Source organism: Peromyscus maniculatus, chromosome 11 (assembly GCF_049852395.1).
Source record: "Peromyscus maniculatus bairdii isolate BWxNUB_F1_BW_parent chromosome 11, HU_Pman_BW_mat_3.1, whole genome shotgun sequence".
In the NCBI taxonomy this organism is placed as follows: domain Eukaryota; kingdom Metazoa; phylum Chordata; class Mammalia; order Rodentia; family Cricetidae; genus Peromyscus; species Peromyscus maniculatus.
In genome coordinates, this window is record NC_134862.1 from 14,381,410 (window position 1) to 14,393,454 (window position 12,045).

Genomic DNA, 12,045 nt, shown 5'->3' on the forward strand with positions numbered 1-12,045 from the left:
TGGATCCTGCCCCAGACTTCCCTTCTGGACCAGAGAGAGAGAGAGAGAGAGAGAGAGAGAGAGAGAGAGAGAGACAGAGAGAGCTCCCATCCTGCCCTGGACTTCCCTTCTGGACCAGAGAGGGCTCCCATTCTGCCCCGGACTTCCCTGCTGGACAAGAGCTCCAATCCTGCCCTGGACTTCCCTTCTGGACCAGAGAGAGCTCCCATCCTGCCCTGGACTTCCCTTCTGGACCAGAGAGGGCTCTCATTCTGCCCTGGACATCCCTTCTGGACAAGAGCTCCCATCCTGCCCTGACTTCCCTTCTGGACAAGAATGCCCACCCGGCCCCAGACTTCTTGTCTGGACAAGAGCTCCCATTCTGCCCCAGACTTCCCGTCTAGATAAGAGCTTCCATCCTGAGCCAGAGTTCAAATTTGGAGAAGAGAGCTCCCATTTGGACAAGAGAGAAGACTTCCTGAATCTGTCAGCTTCCTGAATCAGTGCACTGATAAGACCAAGAACAAACCACAAGGAGATGGGCAGATGTCAAGGCAGAAGCACATACAACAAAATGTAGAGCAATACAGCATCACCAGAACCTAGCCCATCTCCAACATCTAGACCTGAACATCAAAAATTGGAAGAAGCAGAAGAAAACATCTTTATGAATAACATCATGAAGGAGGTAGAGGCTTGTGTAGAGGAAAAGACAAAAAAATGGGAAGAACACTATAAACAACTAGAGGAAAGGGCAAACAAATTAGAAGAAAGCAATAAAATCCTGGAAGAAAACAATAAAGTACTAAAAGAAGATCATGAAAAAGCAATGAAACAAATAAAGGAAACAGTCCAAGACCTGAAAGGGGAAAAAGAAAAAATGGAGAAGACACAAACAGAGGGAATGCTGGAAATAGAAAACATGAGTAAACGATCGGGAACTTCAGATGCAAGTATAACCAACAGAATGCAAGAGATGGAAGAGAGGATCTCTGGTGTTGAAGATACAGTAGAAGAAATAGATTCATCAGTCAAAGAAAACACTAAAGCCAACATAGTCATGAACAAAAATGTCCAATAAATTTGGGACACCATGAAAAGACCAAACCTACAAATAATAGGGATAGAAGAAGGAGAATACCAACTCAAAGGCACAGAAAATATATTCGACAAAATCATAGAAGAAAACTTTCCCAACTTAAAGAAGGAAATGCCTATGAAGATACAAGAAGCCTATAGAACACCAAACAGACTAGTCCCCTCAAAAAAGTTCCCTCACTACATAATAATTAAACAACTAAACGTACAGAATAAAGAAAGAATATTAATAGCAGCAAAGGAAAAAGACCAAGTGACCTATAAATGCAAACCCATCAGAATAACACCCAATTTCTCAATGGAGACTTTGAAAGCCTGAAGGACCTAGACAGATGTAATGCAGACACTAAGAGACCATGGATGTCAGCCCAGACTAATACACCCAGCAAAACTTCAATCATCGTAGACAGAATGAACAAGACATTCCAAGACAAAGACAGATTTAAACAATACTTATCCACAAACCCAGCCCTACAGAAAGCACTAGAAGGAAAACTCCAACCTAAGGAAGTCAGATTGACCCTCGAAAACACAGGCAATAGATAAAGCCACAGCAGTAAACCCCAAAGAAGAGAAGTACACACACACTACCACCAAAAAATAAAAGGGATGAACAATCACTGGTCATTAATATCCCTTAATATCAATGGACTTAATTCACCTATAAAAAGACATAGGCTTACAGAATGGATACGAAAGTAGAACCCATCGTTCCGCTGCATAAAGGAAACACATGTCAAATTCAAAGACAGACACTACCTAAGAATAAAAGGCTGGGAAAAGACTTTCCAATCAAATGGTCTTAAGAAACAAGTGGGGGTAGCCATCCTGATATCCAACAAAATAGTCTTCAAACTAAAATCAATCAAAAGAGATCAAGAAGGGCATTACATACTCATCACAGAAATGATCCACCAAGATGAAGTTTCAATTCTGAACATTTATGCGCCAAACACAAGGGCACCCACATATGTAAAAGAAACATTACTAAAGTTTAAACCACATATAAAACCTCACACATTAATAGTGGGAGATCTCAAGACCCCACTTTCACCATTGGACAGATCTCCCAAATCGAAACTTAACAGAGAAATAAATGACTTAACTGATGTCATGACCCAAATGGACCTAATAAATATCTACAAAACATTCCATCCTAACAAAAAAGAATATACCTTCTTCTCAGCACTCCATGGAACTTTCCCTAAAATCAACCACATACTTGACCACAAAGCAAATCTCAACAGATACAAAACAATTGGAATAACCTCCTGTGTTCTATCAGACCACCATGGTTTAGTTAGATTTCAACAACAACAAAAATTACAGAAAACCTACAATCTCATGGAAACTGAATAATGCTCAAGTGAATCAGCAATGGGTTAAGGAAGAAATAAAGAAAGAAATTAAAGACTTCCTAGAGATCAACGAAAATGAAGACACCACATATCCAAACTTATGGGACACTATGAAAGCAGTGCTAAGAGGGAAATTCATAGCACTAAATGCCCACATAAAGAAGTTGGAGAAGTCTCACACTAGTGACTTAACAGTACACCTGAAAGCTCTAGAACAAGAAGAAGTAAAGTCTCCCAGGAAGAATAGATGCCAGGAAATTATCAAAGTGAGAGGTGAAATTAATAAAATAGAAACTAAGAGAACAATACAAAAAAATTAATGAAACAAAGAGTTGGTTCATTGAGAAAAATCAACAAGATAGACAAGCCCTTTTCCAAACTAACCAAAAGACAGAGAGAGAGCATCCAAATCAACAAATTCAGAAATGAAAAGGGGGATATGACAACAGACATTGAGGAAATCCAGAGAATTATCAGGTCATATTTCAAAAACCTCAACTCCACAAAACTGGAAAACCTAAAAGAAATGGACAATTTTCTGGATAGATACCACATACCTAAGTTAAATCAAGACCAGATAAACTATTTAAATAGTCCAATAACCCCTAAGGAAATAGAAACTGTCATTAAAAGTCTCCCAACCAAAAAAAAAAAAAAACCCTCGGGACCAGATGGTTTCAGGGCAGAATTCTACCAGATCTTCAAAGAAGAGTTAACACCAATACTCTCTAAATTGTTCCACACAATAGAAACAGAAGGAACATTACCAAACTCCTTCTATGAGGCTACAATTACCCTGATTCCTAAACCAAACAAGGATACAACAAAGAAAGAGAACTACAGACCGATCTCCCTCATGAACATTGATGCAAAAATACTCAATAAAATACTGGCAAACAGACTCCAAAAACACATCAGAACAATTATCCACCATGATCAAGTAGGCTTCATCCCAGAGATGCAAGGGTGGTTCAACATACAGAAGTCTGTCAATGTAATACACCATATAAACAAACTCAAAGAAAAAAACCGCATGATCATCTCACTAGATACAGAAAAGGCATTTGACAAAATCCAACACCCCTTCATGATAAGGGTCTTGGAGCGATCAGGAATCCAGGGAATATACTTAAAAATAATAAAGGCAATTTACAGCAAGCCAACAGCCAACATCAAATTAAATGGAGAGAAACTCAAAGCAATTCCACTAAAATCAGGAATGAGGCAAGGCTGTCTGCTCTCCCCATACTTATTCAATATAGTACTTGAAGTTCTAGCCAGAGTAATAAGACAACATAAGGAGATTAAGGTGATACAAATTGGAACGGAAGAAGTCAAGCTTTCCCTATTTGCAGATAACATGATAGTATACTTGAGTGACCCCAAAGATTCAACCAAGGAACTGATAAAGCTTATAAACACCTCCCTCCTATATACAATGGACAAAGAAGCTAAGAAGAAAATCAGAGATACATCACCCTTTACAATAGCTGCAAATGACTTAAAATACCTTGGGGTAACAATAACCAAGCAAGTGAAGGAACTATATGACAAGAACTTTAAGTCCCTGAAAATAGAAATTGAATAATATGTCAGAAAATGGAAAGATCTCCCATGCTCATGGATAGGCAGGATTAACATAGTAAAAATGGCAATTTTACCAAAAGCAATCTACAGATTCAATGCAATCCCCATCAAAATACCAACACAATTCTTCACAGACCTGGAAAGAATAATATTCAACTTCATATGGAAAAACAAAAAACCCAGGACAGCCAAAAGAATCCTCTACAATACAACCACCTCTGGAGGCATCATGATCCCTGACTTCAAGCTCTACTATAGAGCTACAGTAATAAAAACAGCTTGGTACTGGCATAAAAACCAACATGTGGACCAATGGAATCGAATTGAAGACCCTGACATTAACCCTCACACCTATGAACATATAATTTTTGACAAAGAAGCCAAAAGTGTACAATGGAAAAAAGAAAGCATCTTCAACAAATGGTTCTGCCATAACTGGATATCAACATGTAGATGGCTGCAAATAGATCCAAATCTGTCACCATTCACAAAACTTAAGTCCAAGTGGATCAAGGACCTCAACATAAATCCAGCTTCTCTGAACCTGCTAGAAGAGAAAGTAGGAAGTAGTCTTGCACGCTGAAGACACTTTATGCTGGAGAGGATGTGGAACTAGGGGAACTCTCCTCCACTGCTGGTGGGAATGCAAGCTTGTACAACCACTTTGGAAATCAATATAGCGCTTTCTTAGAAAATTGGGAATCAATCTCCCCCAAGTTCCAGCTATACCACTCTTGGGCATATACCCAAGAAATGCTCAATCATACCACAAGAACACTTGCTCAGCTATGTTCATATCAGCATTGTTTGTAATAGCTAAAACCTGGAAACATCCTAGATGCCCTTCAACTGAAGAATGGATAAATAAATTGTGGCACATATACACAATGGAATACTACTCAGCAGAGAAAAACAATGACATCATGAGGTTTGCAGGCAAATGGATGGATCTAGAAAAAATCATCCTGAGTGAGGTAACCCAGACTCAGAAAGACAAATATGGTATGTACTCACTCATAGGAGAATACTAGAGGTGGAACAAGCATGACTGGACTGCTGCTCACATCACCTCAGAGGCTAGCTGGAAAACATGACCTCAAGAAAAACACGAGGATCACCCAATGATGGAGAAATGGCTGAGATCTACATGAACAACCTGGATATGAGTGGGAGTAATGAAGGGCGAGGATCGAGGGAAAGAGAGCCTGTGGTAGTGGGAAATCCCAGCTGGATCAAGAACACAGAGGGAGAACAAGGAATAGGAGACAATGGTAGATGAAGACCACATGAGAAAACAAAGAAACAAAGTGCTAGAGAGGCCCACAGAAATCCATAAAGATACCCCCACAAAAGACTGCTGGCAATGGTTGAGAGACAGCCGGGACTGACCTACTCTAGTGATAGGATGACCAAACACCCTAATAGTCGTGCCAGAAACCCCATCCAACGACTGAGGAATCTGGATGCAGAGATCCATGGCTAGGCCCCAGGTGGAGCTCCGGGAGCCTAATTAGCAAGAAAGAGGAAGGTTTATATGAGCAAGAATTGTAGAAACCAAGGTTGGATAAAGCACAGGGACAAATAGCCAAATAAATGGAAACACATGAACTATGAACCAAAGGCTGAGGGGCCCCCAACTGGATCAGGCCCTCTGAATAGGTGAGACAGTTGATTGGCTTGATCTGTTTGAGAGGCATCTAGGCAGTGGTACCCGGTCCTGTGCTCATTGCATGAGTTGGCTGTTTGAAACCTGGGACTTATGCAGGGACACTTGGCTCAGTCTGGGAGGAGGGGACTGGACCTGCCTGGACTGAGTCTACCAGGTTGATCTCCTCGATGGAGGCTTTGCCCTGGAGGAGGTGGGAATGGGGGGTAGGCTGGGGAAAAGGGAGGGGGGTAGGAGGGGGGAGAACAAGGGAATCCGTGGCTGATATGTAGAACTGAATGGTATTGTAAAATAAAATAAAAGGGGGAAAAAAGAATGTTCTTCTGGAACAGATGAGAAATATCAATAACCAGCCCCAGTAAAAGCTCTGTTTGACCCTTTCTCTACACTCTTCATTGTTTCTTCTCCTTTTCAGGAAATCTGGCATGATAGGAAGCATCTCCTTTAGTGATCTGACACTCACTAAAGTATTCTGACCTTATACATGAAAACCTCCTGGGATTTAACACAAGGACAGCTCCATTCAAGAAGAGAACGCCTTTGTTCCTGCAAGCAGCCCATCTAAGGACTGGCCCTGGAAGAGGGATCGCATGTCTGAGACTCAAACTTAGTTGTGAGAAGTTCAAGGAGGGAAAGTAGACTGACAAATTTACTTTTAGGTTCAAAATGATATTAGACATTTGCCATGGAGAGTTTCCATCTGATGAACTGGCTTGGTGTGTGGATAGCTATTCTTCAATGTCAGCTTGATTTAATATGGAATCAATGAAGCAATGTGGGGCTGTGGGGGCATTTTCAGGGAGGACTGACTATCTCTTTCCCATACCTTGGAATGATTTACTTTCACAGACATAATTATATTTAAGGTATTCAATTTGCATTTTCAGAGAGATAAAGGGTTAGAGAATTAAGTGACTAGATAAACTAATAGATTACTAATGAACTTGAAGCTTAGTAGAAAGGTAATGAAGAATTTATTCTGTGTAAGACCCTATTCAGGATAGGCGCCCAGTGTGGGGCATGTACTCAGCCCATGATCATGAGCAGAACCGTCTCTGAAGTCTCCCTCCTTCTGGATACCAGAAAATACAGAGTGGAGCCACTGTCAGAGCACCTAGTCTCAGGGGAAGGTTGTTTTTAAGTCTGTCTTGCTGTATTTATACCCATGTGTCAAAGGAAAACTGATATAACCTGTGGATTATTTCAGTCATATGCTTCAGTTAAAACATAGCCTCCAGGAAGAAGTCTGGATGCTAAGATCTATCAAAGTGTCAGCACACTGGCCACACCTTTCCATTTGTCTGCAACATGACAAATGCACCTCTGAGATCAGAAGACTTGTTTGGAATAGATGGGTCAGGCATGAAATACTCACAGGATTGTTCTTTCTTTGAACTGTGCAACTAGGACTGCACAAAGAAAAGTTATTTTAATATGTGAGAGTAGTAACTTGCCCAGCAAGACCAAGATAAATATATGGTGTATGAAAAGACCTTTGTCTAGGTAGAAGTTGCTGTGATAGGATGTGAAAAGGAGCTGCTGTGTGCATTCAGGGACGCCAAGATGGATCAAAGACTTGACAATGAGGGACAGACATTGGGAGATGATAGGACTGTCAGGTGATGATCAAAAGGAGTAACAGATGTGGAGTGGAGCTGGCCTGAGATTATGAGACAAGGTATGTGCTGTGAATGGGGGAGCCAGAGAAATGGAGTTGCCCAAACCCTTTTTAGCCCAGTAGATCATGAGTGAGTCCTGGACATTGTGCTACAGGATTTGATTCACCATTGGAATTTTGTTTCGCTTTGATCCAACTGTAACTGTACCATGGCTTTTCCCTTTTGGAACAAGAGAGTGTGTAATTTATTTTGGATTTTTAGGAGCCCACATTTAAGAGATCTTTGGATATTTTAAAGAGATTAAAATTTTAGCATATTTTAACTATTTTTTGAAAGAAAGCTTGTACTTTAAAAATTAGTCTGTTTTGTATTATACTTTTAACATGAGATCTTGGGGATAAACCAGAAAGGACAGTTAGGATTTAATCATAATGTGTCCATGTGTCAAATTGACAGGGGGTCAGTGGTACTGGTTAAGTTTTGTCAACTTGACACAAATTATAATCATGTGTGAAGATGAAATCTCAGTTGAAGAATAGCTTCCATCAGATTGACATGTGGGCTTGTCTATGGGACACTTTCTTGATTAACAATTTAGGTGGGGAGACTCAGCCTATTGTGGGCAGTGCCCACCCTGGGCAGATGGTCCCAGACTGTATAAGTAGGCTCAGGTTCTCAGGAACTCCCTAGCTCTTATATATTACCCACAATTCCTTTTTCTTTCCCTCTCCTATAGCATGGCAAGATATCCGGAGGAAAGAAGTCCAAGGGGAAGAAGGTGACCCTTAACTCCCCCATCCTGAAGAAACAGGAGGCCAAAAACGTGGTGAATTATCTCTTTGTTTGTAAAAAGTCCTCACAAGTTTAGCATTGGATGGGACATCAGCCCAAAAAGAACCTCACTTGCTTTGTCAAATGATCCCACCCTATAAGGCTGCAGTGGCAATGAATCATCCTCTGTAAGTGGCTCCAAGTACCTGCTGCCATTAACCAATTCCTCCAGGCCCTGGAATAACAAACAGCTACCCAGATGCCTAAGCTTGGCCACAAGTACGGGCCAGAGATGAAGATAAGAAGCAAAGGCTGCTGGTCCATGCTGAGAAGAGGGCTGGTGGCAAAGGGGGCATCCTCAGTAAGAGACCACCTAACCTTGGAGCGGGAGTCAAGATGGTCACTACTCTAGTCGAGAACAAGAAAGCTCAGCCAGCGGAAATCACCCATACAGAAGACCCCATTGAGCAAGTGGTCTTGCTCTCTGCCATGTGTCTCAAGCTGGGATTGCCCCCCTGCATCATCAAGGGAAGGCCAGGCTGGTCCAGAGTAAGACATGCACCACTCTTGTCTTCGGAAGACAAAGGTGCTCTGGCTAAGCTGGTGGAAGCAATCAGGACCAACTACAATGACAGAATCAATGAGATCTGCTGCCACTGGAGAGGCAATGTCCTGGGTCAAAAATCTTAGGCTCGAATTGACAACCATGAAAAGGCAAAAGGCAAAGAACTGGGTCAAAGCACACTGCTAAGTTTTCTGTACAGCAATGTAATTTTAAAGACATAATTTAAAATTTAAAATTACAGGAAGGAAGGAAGGAAGGAAGGGAGGGAGGGAGGGAGGGAGGGAGGGAGGGAGGGAGGGAGGGAGGAAGGAAGGAAGGAAGGAAGGAAGGAAGGAAGGAAGGAAGGAAGGAAGGAAGGAAGGAAGGAAGGAAGGAAAGCTGAGGAGTAAGCCTGTAAACAGCTTTTCTCCATGGTCCTGCCTCTGATCTTTCTTGAATTCTTGCCCTATCTTCCTTCAATGCTGGGTTCTTATTGGAACGTACAAACCAAATCAATCTTCTCCCCTGGTTGTTTTGGTTGGTGTTTTATCACAACAATAGACAGTGAATGAAGTGTGAGGATTCTCTCTGGCCATGAGCCGCAATGCTCAGGTCATTCATGTCCCTCTTCCTTCCTGTCTTCTTCCTCCCTGCAGTTTTGAGGTATCTTATCATTCCCTCGGTGCTCTTCCAAGCTCTTCCTCTCTTCGGAATCAACTTGATTATCCTTGGTAACTTGAATGAGAAGTGTTTCCCACAGGCTCGGGTAGTTGATCACTTGGTCCCTGGTTGGTAGCACTGTTTGGGAGGTTGTGGAATCTTTAGAAGGTGGAGCCCTCCTGCAGGAGGAAGTTAGTCATTAATGGCAGGATTTGAGAGCTTTTAGACTCTTCTCACTTGCACTTTGCTCTCTGCTTTGTGTTTGCAGTTGAAATTGCGATCTTTCAGCTGCCTGTTCCAGCCACTGTGCTGGCTGTTTGAGCCTGTGTCTCTGCCGTGATGGACTCTTAGTCCTCTGGAACAGTAAGCCCAAATCAAGTTTCTGTAAATTACTTTTGGACATGGTGTTTTATCACAAAATAATAATTAAGAGTAACAAATAGATCCTTTAACAGCTAACACAGAGGCGAGGTCTAGCTTGTCTTCTTACCCGGAAGTGCTCTTGTCTTTTTAATAACACTTTTTCTATCTACCCTCTATTGCTTTCTTCACTTCTGATTGGAAGCTAGTGCTTCTTTTTAAAGATCTATTTTATTTTTTAGTTACACATATGTATGTGTAAAAGGGTAAGTGCCTAAGAGTGCGGTTCCTGAAGGGTCAAGAAGAGGGCATCCACTCTGCTGGAACAGGAGTTGCAGGAGGTTGTGAGCCCCCTAAAGTGTGGGGGAATGAACCCCGGTCCTCTGCAAGAGCAGGACTTGTTCTAAACTGTGGGGCTGTCTCTCCAGCTCTGGATTCCTTTCTGCATGTCAATTTTAGTAGCTAATATTTCTTGATCTTATATGTTGACCAATGTTTAAAGGCTTCTTGGTGTACAGTCTGTTTATTTCTAAAATACTTTACAAATATTTTTAATCATTGAATTATGATCTATAAGGTTTTTTAATTATTGTTTTATCTCTGTGTGTCTCCATGTCTTCACATATCTGTCTCTTTGTCTTTCTCTTTTAGTGTCTTCTGAGTTGGTAATCTTTCTCTCCCTCTCTCTTCCTCCCTCCCTCTCCTCGGCTTTCTGTCTCTTTCCCCCTCTCTCACTGCCCCTCCCTCTTTTTCCACTCTTACTGTTGCTGGTGTCTTTTGAGCTGTGGATTTAGCCCTGTCTCTCACAGGTATTGTAGCCATGCTGTTTTATTCTCTAATTTAAGGATTTGTGATATCTTTCTTAATTTATTTTCTAATTTCTTTAAATCCTTGTTTGAGGTTTATCAAGTTCCTTGAGACAAACACCTCTTCACCTAGTCATCCCCATGCTTTCTGACGAACATATTTAGCACTGCTGTTCCCCCTCAGTGTACATTCTGACATTGTAAATCCAACTGCTATTATTATATCCAACTTTGTACATTTTCTTGATTCCACCATTAACTCTGGGCTTAAGTGGCAGCATGCTTTCACATTTTATAAACTTGAGAATATTTTAAGCTACCTTGAATTATTTTTAAATTAGGGATACTATAAATTATTTTCAAATTTTATCAATTTGGGAATATTTGTAGTTCTGCTATAGGTTAATTTCAAATTTCATTAGCTTGTGGCCAGAGATAAAACTTATTTTGCTAAAAGTATATTGAAACAACCTCTGTGGTGTAGTACACTGTTTCATATACTTTTGGCAAAAAATATGACTTTTTAAAATTGAAAATAGATTCTTTTTCACATAATATTCTGATTACAGTTTCCCCTCCTCAACTCCTCCCAGATTCTCCCCACCTTCCCACCTACCCAGATCTACACTCTTACTTGCTTTCTTTCATTAGAAAACAAACAGCGATTAATAATAATAGTTATTATAATAACAGCAAACAAACATGGATAGGAGAAAACAAATGAACAAAAATAGAAACGCCAAAGAAAAAGCACAGGAAACAGAGAATTATATACATAAATCCCATAAACACTCAGAAAACATAATCTGTAAAAAAAGAAATCAGAAAACATAATATACAAGCAAAAGACCCATGGGGGAAAAACAAACAAACAAACAAAACAAAGCATTATGAGGTATCCTCCCTCCTCCCACTGCCACCAAATAAAAACCTCCAAAGTGTACTATTGACTTGGTTTTGTGTTGGCCATCTACTGCTGAGTATGGGGCCTGCGATAAAACTTAGTTTGTATACCTAGTGAGATTCCACTGGAGAAAACTAATTTTTCCTTTGTGGACAGTTATCAGTTGGTAGTAGTTGGAGACGACTTCTAGGTTAGGAATGGGGACTTGTATCCACTTCCCTTCTCAATGCTGGGACCCCATCTGGCTTAGGCCTGTGTAGACCCTGTGCATGCTGTTGCCATCTCTGTGAGTTCATATGTACATCAGCTCTGTTATGTCTAGAAGGCCTTGTTTCCTTGGTATCTCCCATCCTTAGTAGGTCTCCCAATCTCTCCGTCTCCTATTCTGCATTCTCCTGAGCCCTAAGGGGAGGGGTTTGAAGGAAACACTCCATTTAGGACTGAGTGCTGCAAGGTCCCTAATTCTCTGTCCTTGTCTAGTAGTGGGTCTCTGTATTTGTTTCAATGTACTTCAGGCTCCTAGTGACACTGTGCTGCGACCTGCGCAGCTGGAGCATGAAATCTGGCAAGGGACGCCAAGGTTAAACAGCACCCTAGACACCCAGTTTCAGTTCATCAGGGAAGCAGCTCTCTTTATTCGTACCAACATGGGCTTATATACCCCTCCAACAGCAGGGGTCAAGGAATGGTTAC